Here is a 13519-nt window from a genome sequence, read left to right as displayed (position 1 = left end):
CAACCCATCAGACACTACTGCTGCAAAAATTATTAAAGTCACCGACTAGAAGAAGAAAATCACATAAGTGGACAATAGTAGCTCAGTTTATAGTTTGCTGCCATCCAATACATCCTTGGAGTCTACTAATCTTATTCCAGTGAGCTTCTCAAACTGCCCTGGTTCCCTCAAAAGGTACAGAACACTCTGGTATCTAAAATGACGCAGAGCCACAGGGCTCAAAACAGAAGGAGAGATACACGTGGAGCAAGCGAAGTGGGCCACACAGGTCACAGTGGACAGGGTCAGTGTAAATTCTGTGCATCAAAAAGCCACTCTGCAGACTGAGTCAGGGCATAGCACGATTTGGAGTTGGGAGAAATAACTTTCACTGAGTACTTCCCAGGAAGTTGTTTATTATTCTTTTAGAACTGGGATGGTAAGGAGATCTCAACTCGTGTGCCAAGCCTGGGCCATAGCCAAATGTCTGGGCTCAGCATCAAGAGCCATGACGGTCTGTGACATGCATCACACGGGAGGGAGGAGGGATGAATATATATGCTTGTTATTACAGATGAAAATATTACTTTTTTTTTTTTTTTTCGGTACGCAGGCTTCTCACTGTTGTGGCCTCTCCCGTTGCGGAGCACAGGCTCCGGACGCGCAGGCTCAGCGGCCATGGCTCACGGGCCCAGCTGCTCCGCGGCATGTGGGATCTTCCCGGACCAGGGCACGAACCCGCGTCCCCTGCATCGGCAGGCGGACTCTCAACCACTGTGCCACTAGGGAAGCCCTGAAAATATTACATTTTATACTTGGGTGAAGCAAGGCCAGCAGAGAAATGCACACCTGGCCTGGAAGGCGCTTCTTGGGCAGCACTCAGGTGTCACACGTCGTTGGTCTACATGGAGGGTGGTCCTCATCAGTCATTTCTATAGGGATGTTGTTCGCTGCCTTAGGTGGCATCCTCCTCCTGAGCACCCAGGGGGAAATTACTCTAAGTCTCGAAAGAATCACAATCAACCTTGCTTCTTCTGAGTAACTAGAGTGCTTTTATCCTCTAGCCACCAAGAACTCCTAACTGAGCACGTTTTCCTAGTACTGACTGCTCAGAAACTCAGAGGCAAGACCATGGGGGCTGCTAGTGTGCGTACAGGCTCTCACTTAAGAACTGGGGGCCTAACCTAATCTCGGATTTCACCTTACTTTTCCTTCCCCACAAATTTCCTTCCTTCCTTCTTTGTCTGAATCTTAATATATGTGTATTTAAAAGGCACCTCAAAACTCTTTGAAAGAAGACAGGCACATACGCTAGATCAACAGCAATGAAAATAATGTACAACGAATCAGACAGTGAACAGAGGACAGTTTTATAAATGCTGCCTGTTGTGATAGCTGTTACAGGGAAGTTCCAAGCAAGCAGCGTGAGCATGTGGTGGGCCTTAGACCAGAGACAGCCCTGGGCCAAACTGTCACGTCAGCAAATGTCTCAGACCACGCCCTCCCGCCCTCCTGCACTCCCCTCCCCCTACTCCATCCTTCCTCAGGCAGTTGGGTGCCCTGTGGTCCATTCCTGCACGTCCCACACCTACTCTCTCCCTAGCACTGTTGGTTGCTCTCCCTTCCCCAAATTCTCCCACCAATCAAAGCAGATCACACTTCTACAGGTCCCTGTACTTGACGCTGGTAAGCTGTCAATGGTTGATAGCGGCTCAACCAACTATTTCTCTCAGGAATGAAGAGTGAGAAATCAAAGGACTAAATCACTAATGGTGGAATAGGCTGTAATTATGATACAGATGCAACTGAACAAGGGGATCTTCTCGTAAATTTCAAATAATTCTATGGGAAGCAGTTACCACAGTGCCCAGCATACAGTCGGCATTCAATAAACAGTAGACACTAAATGACTACTGTTGCTGTAATTATTAATCCTTCCACCACTGGATTACTCACTGTCTATTCCTCTATCACTACCATGACTACCACCGCAGAGGTAACTGCCCCTTTTGAAACACTGGCTAGCCACAGATCCATAATCAATTAATGTATTTTAATTACATTCTATGGTTTATAAAGCACTTGCGTATACATCATCCTTTTTTTTTTTTAAGAGGAGGGAACACTTCTTTTTATTCTTTTTTTAAACAACTTCATTGAGATATAATTCATATACAGTTCACCCATTTTCATGTACAATTCAGTGGTTTTTAGTACATTTACAGGCACTGTGCAACCACTGCCAGAATGAATTTTAGAACATCTTCATCACGCCAAAAAGAAACCCTATACCTTTTAGCTATCCCCCCATGTCCCCCATTTTCACCTCCCAACCCTAAGCAATGAATAATCTACTTCTGTCTCCATGGATTCCCCTATTCTGCATTTTCATATGAATGGAATCATATTATATGTGGACATTTGTAACTGGCTTCTTTCACTTAGCATAATATGTTCAGGGTTTATCCATGTTGTAACATGTATCAGTACTTCATTCCCTTTTACATCATCCTTTTTTATCTTCTTGGCAATCCTCAAGTTAAATGTTATTTCCGTTTTACAGATGAGGATACTGAAGCTCAGAAAGGTCACATTTATAAGGTCCTAGAGCCAAGAAGTAGCAGAGCCAGGACTCAAACCCCAGTCTCATATAAATTTCTTGTTCTTTCCTCAACAAGTGGTTGCCAACTGTGTAGCTATTACATCAGAATCATCTGAGTGCTTCAAGATCCCCAGGGTTCACCTAATGAACGTAGACGGCCCAGTGAAGGGACTGTGAACTTGTATTTCAACAGGTACCTCATGTGATCCTGGGGAGCTGCTGGTGGGTGACCAGGTGCAGGGTCCTGGCTGACTAAGTACCCACTGTCCTCTCGGCCCTGTACTGAGTACTGCAAGGGAGACACATGGAACCTTCTGCTCTCAAGGCACTGACAAAGCTACTGAGGAGGTAAGACTAGCGAAGCTGAAGAAGGGTGCATGACAGAAGACAGTGTTTGGCTTTGAAGTATTCGGAGCAGAGAAGATCACAGATGGTGGGAAGAGGCAGGGAAGGCCACGTTACAGAGAAGGGAAGATTCTACCGGGCCCTGCAGAATGAGGAGGATTTCCAAGCAGAGAAGGGGTGAGCTGCATGAGGTGTCCTCAGGAGAAACGGTAAACAGGCTAGTCTGGCTAGAGGAAAAGGAATAGTGGGAGCTGAACAAGAGAGGACTGGGCCAGATAATGGAAGTGGAGAAGCCAGAGAGGAGTCTAGGCTGGCGTGGTGGATGACATGGGGGCACTGACAGTTTCTGAGCAAAGGAGGAACTTCCTGAAAGTTGAATTGAAGGAAGACTGGTGTGGCGGTGCTGCGTACCATGAAGCGAGGCTGGGAGCGGAAAGCTGGTATTGGCAAGACCACCCAGGATGCTGCTGAACTGACCGGGATGCCAGGCGGCAGACAGCAAGACCAGGATCCCAGGGTCTGTCGATCAGAACGGGCCGAGGGGACGGGCTATGAGATGGGAGCGTGACCTGAGCCCTCTCACTCTCCAGGCGCTTTTTTCATTCCATCACAGCTGTTTTCGTGAGACCCATAAACACTGTAGGGTGGATTGTGAAAATGGCCGCAAATCTTCCCCTCTCTGTAACCATCCTCCCTGCAATGTGATTCCGCAGCTCGTCTCACCAAGAGGTAGAATCTATTCCTGTACCTCTTGAATCTACACTAGCCACATAGCTTCTTTTAGCCAACAGAACGTGGTGGAAGCAATGTTGTGGCAGTTCTGAGCCTTGGCCTCAAGACGCATCTGCTGTGTCTCTTGGTACCCTGCCCAAATGCCACGTGCACAAGCTCAGGGTAGCCTGCAGGACAGTGAGACACATGTCTTAGTCATTGTCATCACTCCAGCGGACAGCCAGGTGACCCCCAGCCTAGGTGACCTGGACCTGCAGCTGATTGAAGACACATGAATGGTCCTAGCTGAAACCAAAAGAATCACACACCTAGGCCCAGCCCAAATCGCCAACCGACAGAATTATGGGATAAAGAAATGATTGCTATTTTGAGTCAGTGAATGTTGAAGAGGTTTGTTATACAGCAAAAGCTAACTGATACACAATGCAACTAACATTATCGCCACATATCAGGGAGCGGTGTCACCTGAAGCCTCAGAAGCTTTTTCACTTCAGAAGTACATTACTTTCCCAGCTCTAAAGGAAGTTTTCTACCACTACAGAACTGTTATCTCATGACAGTCACATTTAGGTTTAAAGAGAGATGAGAGAAAAAATAGGGCAATAAGAAAGCTAATGTTACATCTATGAGCCAATCTTCATTACAACACACTGCAAGGAACTGTCTGAATTCCTTGGCTGAAGTATCACTTTGTTGTTTTGGATACTGTTTGAAACAAGCAGACTATCGACAGGGGCCTGGAAATAGTTTCAACACACACACAAAGTTTTTATTTTAATAGTATTTGGCATGCAATCATAGATCTTTTCCCTGATCGTGTTCTTAGCAAAAGGACATGGATTGATCTGTTTTTTTAAGGCATGGAAACATCGTCAATCATTTCAGAGGGAAAAAAAACGTAAATAAATAGACATCTAATCATAGTACTAGTAGAGATGCATCTAACTTAGAAGTGTGAGCATCATTTCAAAAGTGACGTCAAACGGTCACTTTGTTTTAAAAATGAAAGAGCACTTACCAGTAAGACTCTGTGTGGCCCACCGTTACCAGGTTTTTAGGTGATGGAATAAATCTGAAATAGAATGAAACAAGCATTCCGTAAGTAAATCACATTTGGAAAGGGTGTGCCTTCGATCCCAGTGACTGCCATCACATTGAGTATTTATTCTTTTAGATAAAGATTAGCAAAGCTTTTTCTGGCTCCTGATGGAATAGGGAGAGTGTTTTGCCTACATATTTCAACTTCCTGAACAGAGAGCATTCTCTCATCTCCTTCAGGGAGGGTTCAAAGTCTGAGGCCAGTATAACTATAAATGGTAGTGTTTTTGTCCAAACCCCTCCAAGTCAGCGGAAGCCTCCCGGGTTGTTGCTCTTGCTTTGGTCCCTCCACTCCCTTCTGCTAGCACCAAGCCATGACTCCCTTTATGGAACCGATTAAAAAACGGATGGTCCAGTATAACTTGAAGGGCAATAGAAGTGTACCAGGCTTTTCAATAGTGAGCACCTGATCACAGATAACCACACCTTTTTATTTTATTGATAATGGCGAGCCTAAAGCCCTGCTGTTCAGCAGAAATATAACACAAGCCACATATATAACTTTAAATTTTCTAGTGGCCACATTAAAAAAGCAAAAAGAAACAGACGACAATTTTAATATTTATTTAACTGAATTTACTCAGAATATTATCATTTCAACATGCAACCAATATAAAAAATGATTAATGAGACATTTTGCTTTCTTTTTTTTTTCTTTTTTTTTTTTTTTGGTCATACTAAATCTTCAAGACCCAGTACATTTCAACTCGGGCTAGCAGCAGTCCAAGTAGTCAACAGCCACAGCAGCTGGTGGCTTCCGTATCAGACAGCATGGGCCTAGGGAACGATCCTTGGCCTTCAGGTACTGGCAAGGATCCAAAGTGAGTGAAATGCACATGGAGATTTTGTTTATCTATTTTCCTGCTCTTAGGAATTCATCATTAATTACCACATTCCATGATGTCATTTAGTAGAAATAATAACATAATAATAGGAAGGGATATGGGAACATATGTATATTCATAACTGATTCACTTTGTTGTAAAGCAGAAACTAACACACCATTGTGAAGCAATTATACCCCAATAAAGATGTTAAAAAAAAACATAATAATAGCAAATACTGTATAGTACTTGCTATGTGTTCTCGGCAAGCTCCCATGTTACCTTAATGAACCCTCACAATAACTTCACGAGGTACGTATATTATCATTCCCACTTTGTAATGAGGAAACTGAGGCACAGAGAGGTTAAGTAATTACTCAGTTATAAGATACTGACAGAGCTGGGATTCTAATCTACGTAGCTGGTCTCCAGAGCCCATGCCCTTAGCCACTATACTCTCAATTAAATTTGAACGGGTCAAAATAAGATAATTACTTTCAGTTTTAATTATAACTGTCAAGTGATCCAAGGTTGCTCCCATCATACATGGTCAGATAATAGCACTGATGGCAGATGGAGAATTGATGGGATGTACTAGCAAATTAAATTTAAAATAATTTGGGGTGGGAACACAAAAACCACAGGCAAGCCTGGGGTCAAAAAGACTGTACTGCATCTAGGGGGCCTTTCTGGATGACCAAGATGGGGGTGCAGGGAGAGGTTAAGGTGGGGTCTTTGGAAAATCGTGTCTTTGTGATTTTTCTGAGGGAAGAGTCTATCACTTTCATCTGATTCTCAAATGAGTCTGTAAGCTAGACATCTCTGTATCTGTCTTAGCAGGGGTAGGGAGTAGAAAGGAATTACATAAACATATCCTTTCACTTTATTAATCTGTGCCCCCCTCCAAAGAAATCATACCCAATGAGCAAAATCAAATCCACACACATGAATTTCCTGCCCAAATGATAGGGAAGGAGGCTGGTGAGGGACATCATTTAGAATCAACAGGCTGTGGGCTGAGGCCACTGGGGGTGCTGCCTCCCAGTCTCCCAAGGCGACCCCCGAACCTGCTGAAAATCCTTCAGTGGCTTCCTCTAGGTGGTAGGATTAAGTCCAAACTCCTTAGCCCAGTCTCCAAAGCTCCAGTGACCTCGTGCCTGCCCCTCAGGCACTCTCCTGTGGGCACTTGCCCTTTACCCACACAAACCTATTTACAGGTCCCTAAATGCTCCCCCCTCCCCGCCACTCTCACTTCTCTGTACCTTTGCAGATTCTGTTCTTTTTGTCAAGCACGTCTTTCCCCTACAGTATCTGCCTGCCTTCAAGTCTCAAATAAAAAATCAACACTTCTGGGGAGCCTGTGTGAACTCCTTCAGCTGGCTTAGGGGCAACTTCTCTGCAGTAACAGTAGTAAAGTAGTATTCACTCAACTCAACTGATAATTATGTACCACTACTACTGATAATAATAAAAGCTGATTTTTATGGAGCATTTCAAGCGCTTTACGTGCTCCTTTAATCATCTCAGTAACCTTATGAAATGGGTTATTACCACATTTAGCAGGTGAGCAAACTGAGGCATAGAGGTCAAGTCAGTAGCCTAGGGTCACACAGCTTATAAATGGCAGAGCCAGACTGTAAACCCAGACAGCCTGGTTCCAGAGCATGCACTCTTTTTTTTTTCTTTTTTTTTAAGTTGATGTAATTTGATTTACAGTGTTGTGTTAGTTGCAGGTGTATAGCAAAGTGATTCAGTTTTCTATACTGTATATATAAAGAATATGCATATATTCTTCTCAGATTCTTTTCCATTATAGGTTATTACAAGATATTGAATATAGTTCTCTATGCTATATAGTACGTCCTTGTTGTTTATTTTATATATAGTGGTATGTATCTGTTAATCTCAAACTCCAAATTTATACCTCCCCTCACTTTCTCTTTGGCAACCATAAATTCGTTTTCTGTGCCAGAGCCTGGACTCTTTAACGCTATACTGGGCCTGACTCCCTCTGTGTCCCACTGCCTTTTACTCTCATTGCCCCTGTACTTCCCTCTGTTAATCCAAGTGGCTCCTGTGTTTCAGTTTTTCATTTACTGGTCTCTCTGTCCACTTGTTTGCAGAATCTCTGGAGGTTGAGAATGTGTCTAACTCATCTTTGTCTTTCCAGGACCTTGCAATGTGTTTGGTATACAGCAGATGCTCCATAAAGGCACACACATGAAAACACTGGCACAGCACTGGAAGGACAGCGGTCAGGGGTACAAACTTGGGCCTAATAAAAACACACCAGGAGAAAGAGTCTCCAGATATGCACTTGAACAAAGCAAGCTCTTTGTTTTTTAATTTTTTAAATGGTTTTTTAAAAATTTATTTTATTTATTTATTTTTGTCTGTGTTGGGTCTTCGTTGCTGCACGCGGGCTTTCTCTAGTTGCGGCAAGCAGGGGCTACTCTTTGTTGCGGTGCGTGGGCCTCTCATTGCAGTGGCTTCTCTCATTGTGGAGCACGGGCTCTAGGCGCATGGGCTTCAGTAGTTGTGGCTCACGGGCTCTAGAGCACAGGCTCAGTAGTTGTGGCACACGAGCTTAGTTGCTCCGCGGCATGTGGGATCTTCCCGGACCAGGGATCGAACCCATATCCCCTGCATTGGCAGGCGGATTCGCAACCACTTGCGCCACCGGGGAAGCCCAACAAAGCAAGCTTTAACTTCATCTTTTAAATTCAGCCTGTGCTGAGGGAATGGTCATTTCCTAGGTCTGTTTAATACCAGAGGAAACAGAAGCAATGCAGGCCAGGGCATGGCTAACTTGATCATACCCCCAACAAGTTCATCAGTTTCATTTTACACTGCACATGGATTTACGTAATAACATGCCTTGGCTGGCCACTATAAAGAAATGCCAGAAAAGACACTTTCCTTTAAAAAATGCAATATTCAAGGAAAAAAGGACAGAAATTGCTATTTCCTAAAGTTTTCTTGGTTTCCAAAAACTGGCTATGAGTATGTTCCAAACATCTTTTTTTTTTTTTTTTAAAACAACAGCCTCATGTTGAAAATCTCCTTTTGCTGTTCAGACGTGGTTGTGCCACTTTCTACCCCAGAGTTCCATAAGATGCTTCCTTCCGTCACTACCTACACTTCCCTTGGATGGATATAAAAGTCCTTGTAGGAGGACACTCTCCTCTTTCTCTAACAGCAGGAAAGAAAAAAGCTTCACGATCTAGGACATACATAGACTTCTAGAGAAAAAGAGACCTCCTTCTGGCTCATGTCAGAGATTGCATCAGGACTGCGCCCAGCCCACCTACTCAGACATAAATACAATTAGCCATAATACCCACCCTTCCTACTTGCATCCAGAATATAGAAGAGACCACCAACTTCCCATGGATATGGATGTCAGCATCCTCTCAGATATTAACAACCACATTATAAATCTGCATTTTTGATCTTGCTATCTCATCTCCTTCCACAATGAACAGTAATTTAATTATTCTCGAGAGGTTTGCTGAGTGCAAATTAAGGGACAGGCACAGTTGTAGGTGCTGGAGATACAGCAGTGAATGAGGTAAATAAGGTTCCTGACATAGGGGCCCTTACATTTAATAGGAAACAGGAAATAAACAAGTATACAAAGAAGAAAAATAAGAGAACTTCTAGATAAGTTCTACAAATTCTTTCATACAAGCAGCGAGGGATGCAACCCACTGGAGGGCCTAACAATGTCTCTTTGGCAGCTGAATGGAGGAGTTTCAAAAAGGCAACAGTGAGTGAACGGATCAATGGTGGCCAATTCTGAGGCTACTCAATTGTGCAGGTGAGATATGATGGTACCTTTGCCTAAGATGGTAGCAGTAGAGATGGAGAGAAACAGATGCATTCAGGACAGGTTCTGGAGGTAAAAAAACTAGGACCTGCTGATGAAGTGGATGTGGCCAATGAGGAAAAGGAAGGGGCTGAGATGACACATAGGTTTTGGTTCAAGCAACTGGGTCAATGATGGCTTCCTTGCGGGAGAAACGGGTTGAGAGAGGAAAGAAAATCAAGAACTCTGATTTGACCCTGTTAACTTGGAGACATCCAAGTGGAGATGGCAAAAAAATACTGAGAAGTCTAGAACTGTGTTGTCCAATACTATAGCCGTTAGCACATGTAGGGATTTAAATGTAAATATATACAGTTACAAACTCATTCCCCCAGTGCATGAGCCACATCCAAGTGGTCAGGTGGACACAGAAGCAGCTACTGTCCTGAAGAGCACAGGTGTAGAATGTTTCAATCACCATAAAAAGCTCTATTGGGCAGGACTTGTCTAGAATGAACATGATAACCTGCTAGATTCCTTTCATTATTATAAAGCTTATTGCAATGATAAAATACAAAATGATAGTCCTCGGAGACCTAATTTAGCTTTGAATGGCAAGTGGATTATGATCTGTCTGAACATATTTGTTCCTAGTCTCATTTTAATTCTCTAGAAAATAACACAATACAGGCGCTGGAGGAGAGTGAACACTAGATTTATAAGCCTGGCTTCCAGCTGTCTTCACTGTCAGTGATTTCCAGCAAAATCACTAAACTTCTATGTGCCTCAATTTCCCCACCTACAAAATTGGGAGTGATCTGGAATGGATTATATTGAGAAGTATGTTGGAGAATGTTTCCAGCTCTCCAGATGGCTCCACTGTTCTCTCTGGTCAGGTCTATTATGTTTTCACTTGCAAATACTGACATGATGTTATCTCAAATGGCAAAACAGATATAAAAGGGCCTTTGAAACATATAAAGGACCCTACAGTAGGCATAAAAGGCACATGTTCCATAAAGGCAAGACAAAGCAAAAGAAATATGCCCTGTGCCTTGATCCACCACAGAAAGTCGTGTGTTTTGACACGTTGGCAGGGCTACTGACTTGATAAAGTAATGCCATATGGGTTAAAGCATCAAGAATCAAGTGTTGATCCCCAAAGGTAAAAGACAGTAAACAGTCACCAAAATGGTGACATTTTCCTTTATTGTGCAAGGTTTCTGTCCCTGGGAAGGGCACGCCTGGAGCTGGTGAACTGGCCTATTTTAGCCAAATGGTGCCACACCATTTTCCCCACCTTAAGACTATGTCCTGGTCAAAAGAGCTGGTCTGGGCTGTTCGCTGGGAGAAACTCTTCTACCTGGTCACTGTTCTTAATCCTCAGAGAGCTTCTAGTGACTTAAAATTTGTTTTCAATTGAGGAGCTTGGTGGTATATGTCCTCAACTAATTTGTGGATAAGATGGAGAGAAAGTATCCTCATAATGTCAATGCCAGTGAGAAATCTTTAAAAATACACATATATTCCTAGTTTGCCAAACTTTAAGAGAATATAAAGAAGTCAGATTGAACAATTAATTGTGAAATATTACACTCCACATATTTTGTTTCTCCTTTTCTATTGAAAGGGCAATGGCAGTTTTTTGTTGGTTTGTTTCCCCCAAAGGCAGTTTTAAAAGGATAGCATTCTTTGGAATGACCCATATTCCCACCATACTAGTGCTACTATTTATTTTTTTCTGTTACCCTCGATAGACATGTGTTATATGACTATGGCCATAGTTTATATGCTATTGGTAGCAAAGGCTTTGGAGTTGGACAGATCTAGGTTTGATGCTGGCTCCTCAGCTGGTGACCTGCAAGTCCTGGGACAATTTACCCCTAAGCCTCAATTTTCTGACATGTAAGGTAGGACTAATATGACTTTTGCACATTGTTGCTCTAAGGATTAAAAAAAGGGAGGACACTAGGATAGAGCCATCAGGAAAAAACCCTATATATGACGCTGTTATTTTCTTTCTCCATTTTACTTTCAATTTCAAATATTTTTTGTGTGTTTCTACACACATTCATAATGACTGTTTAAGGGACCTAAATCTCTCCCCTAATGCTGGATATTTAAATTACTGCCAGTTTTTATTACTATAAATAAGATTACATTGGAAACCTTCATGCTTCAGCGTTTTTCATCCCTTTAACTTATTTCCCTAGCTTCCCTAAATTCCTAACAGTAGAATTAGTAGGTTTTGCTTTTAAAGGGGCTTTTTAATTAATGTATGATAATACCACCAACAAAATAATTGAGAATTTCCGAGACCTTGACATTTTATACATAACATGGTATTCCTAATACTGCTTTAATGTGTATTTCTAAGATTATTAGTGAGGATGGACATTTTTTCCTGTTTATTAATGGTTTGTTACCTTGAGAAACAGTAAGTCTATATTCTTTGCTTATTCGCGTAGCAGGGTCTTGATATTTTCCTTTTGAATTTGCATGAGTTCTTTATAGTGCATGATAATCAAGAGTTAGTATATGTATTTGCCACAAGTGTATTACTGATATTTGGCAATTTTAAGATAGCCATCTTTTCATTTATACAGTGTTTTAATAATGAGCAACAGCCGTATTTTGTATAAACCTCATGAGCTATGACACGGCTTCATGGCAAAATGTTTGGCTTTTGACTGCTTTTCACCCTCCATTTACACCCACTTTGATTTTCCCAGCTACCCTGAGAGTGAGCTGGGGAGAATGACAATCCCCACCTTACAGAGGAGAAAAGTGAGACCCAGACAGGCCAGGTGACTTGCAGAGGGTCCCCGAATCCTGGAGTTGGCCAAGACTGGCCTCAGTCCTTTGCTCTCTGAACCCAAGGCCTCCGCGTGAAAGGAAGGTCACAAGGTAAAATGAAGAGATGCATTTTGTGCAAAATAGATTATTATACAAAGCACCAATTCCACATTGTTTCTGATTAAAAATCCTTTATATGGAGCATCAGGGCCCTGTGCCTGCTGCACTGGAAGCACTCAAGAAATGTTAGTATGATTTTAGCAAATCCACCAAAACCATGACTTACATAACGGACCACCCTTACGCAGTTCTTATGTAGTTACAATAAGTTAAATAACTTAGACCTAAAGCAAGTGTTGTTTTATTACTATTTTTTTAACCTAGCTCAAGTACCACTTCTTCCCCCAAATATTCCCTTCCTCTTTGGCTCCATGAAACCACTCCTCTCCTTGAACTGCTACGACCTTTACCACCTTCTACCTGTCATTACAGATGCTTCAGAATGTGTTTCAGCTCTTCTACTGGATGATAAGGTCCCAAGGGTCCATATATTATTTGTGTTTGTATCTCCCAGAGAGCCTAGCACCCTGCTCAGCACACAGGTGGCACTCAGTCAGTGTTTTATGGGGAGATGGGGGAAGAATTTTATATAGCTAAGAGACAATGGTAAAAGCAATTCCAGTTCCGTTAAAATATCATAGGTTGCATGAACTGTGTGCTTTTTGCTACACCACTCCTTATCTTGGCAAGCACACTATCATGGGACAGTTCTAATGCAGTCTTAAGCCAGCAGTCTGCATTAGCTAAACAATACTACACTACATTAACCAGAATGTCCAAAAGCATTTCCAGCCTTGGACACATCTGTACAATTCTGTAGATATATCTGTTATGGTTTTACTTGCAAATTCTGATGTAACTCATTCCTCAAAACTTCACTGTGTACACGTACACACACTCATACACACACCACACACACACACACATCCTGGTTCAGCATCTGGAAAATACTCAGATAAAAATATGGAACATCTGTTTCCTAATATCAGGAAATCTCACAGGAAACGATTAATGTCCACTAGGGAGAAAGAAAAATAATCTGGATCACATTATGAAACGAAACATCCAAAATTCACAATTTAATACAGTGTAGCCTGCAAATCATCACATCTTCAGAACTGAGGGGAAGATTTCACGTTTTATTAAAACTTGAGAGAGCAGAGATATCTTTAGTCATGTATATACAAATAAACATGAAGTTGAAGGCTCTCACCCTGCATATATTCTTGGTCCTATGTCTCCCCACTGATATTTATGCAGTGCTTGGCAGGCGGG

General features: G+C 42.4%; 1 protein-coding gene across 3 annotated transcripts in view; it reads right to left on the bottom strand.

Annotated features, from left to right (window-relative positions):
• Nucleotides 1–13519, bottom strand: part of GNG12 (G protein subunit gamma 12) — a 125016-nt gene that overhangs the window by 70825 nt on the left and 40672 nt on the right. For 2 of the 3 annotated variants that reach the window (XM_022581130.3, XM_030759889.2), the window contains exon 2: nt 4677–4730. The exons of the other annotated variant lie outside the window; for it this stretch is intronic. The gene's annotated coding sequence lies outside the window, so the exon portion shown is untranslated. The remainder of the gene's footprint in view (nt 1–4676; nt 4731–13519) is intronic. 3 annotated transcript variants of the gene reach the window in all.

The sequence above is a fragment of the Delphinapterus leucas genome, chromosome 1 (assembly GCF_059928025.1).
Source record: "Delphinapterus leucas isolate spDelLeu-1000000601 "Yukka" chromosome 1, BTC_Dleu_Yukka2, whole genome shotgun sequence".
In the NCBI taxonomy this organism is placed as follows: domain Eukaryota; kingdom Metazoa; phylum Chordata; class Mammalia; order Artiodactyla; family Monodontidae; genus Delphinapterus; species Delphinapterus leucas.
Note: the sequence above shows the minus strand (reverse complement) of the source record. Positions and strands in the feature narration are given on the sequence as shown.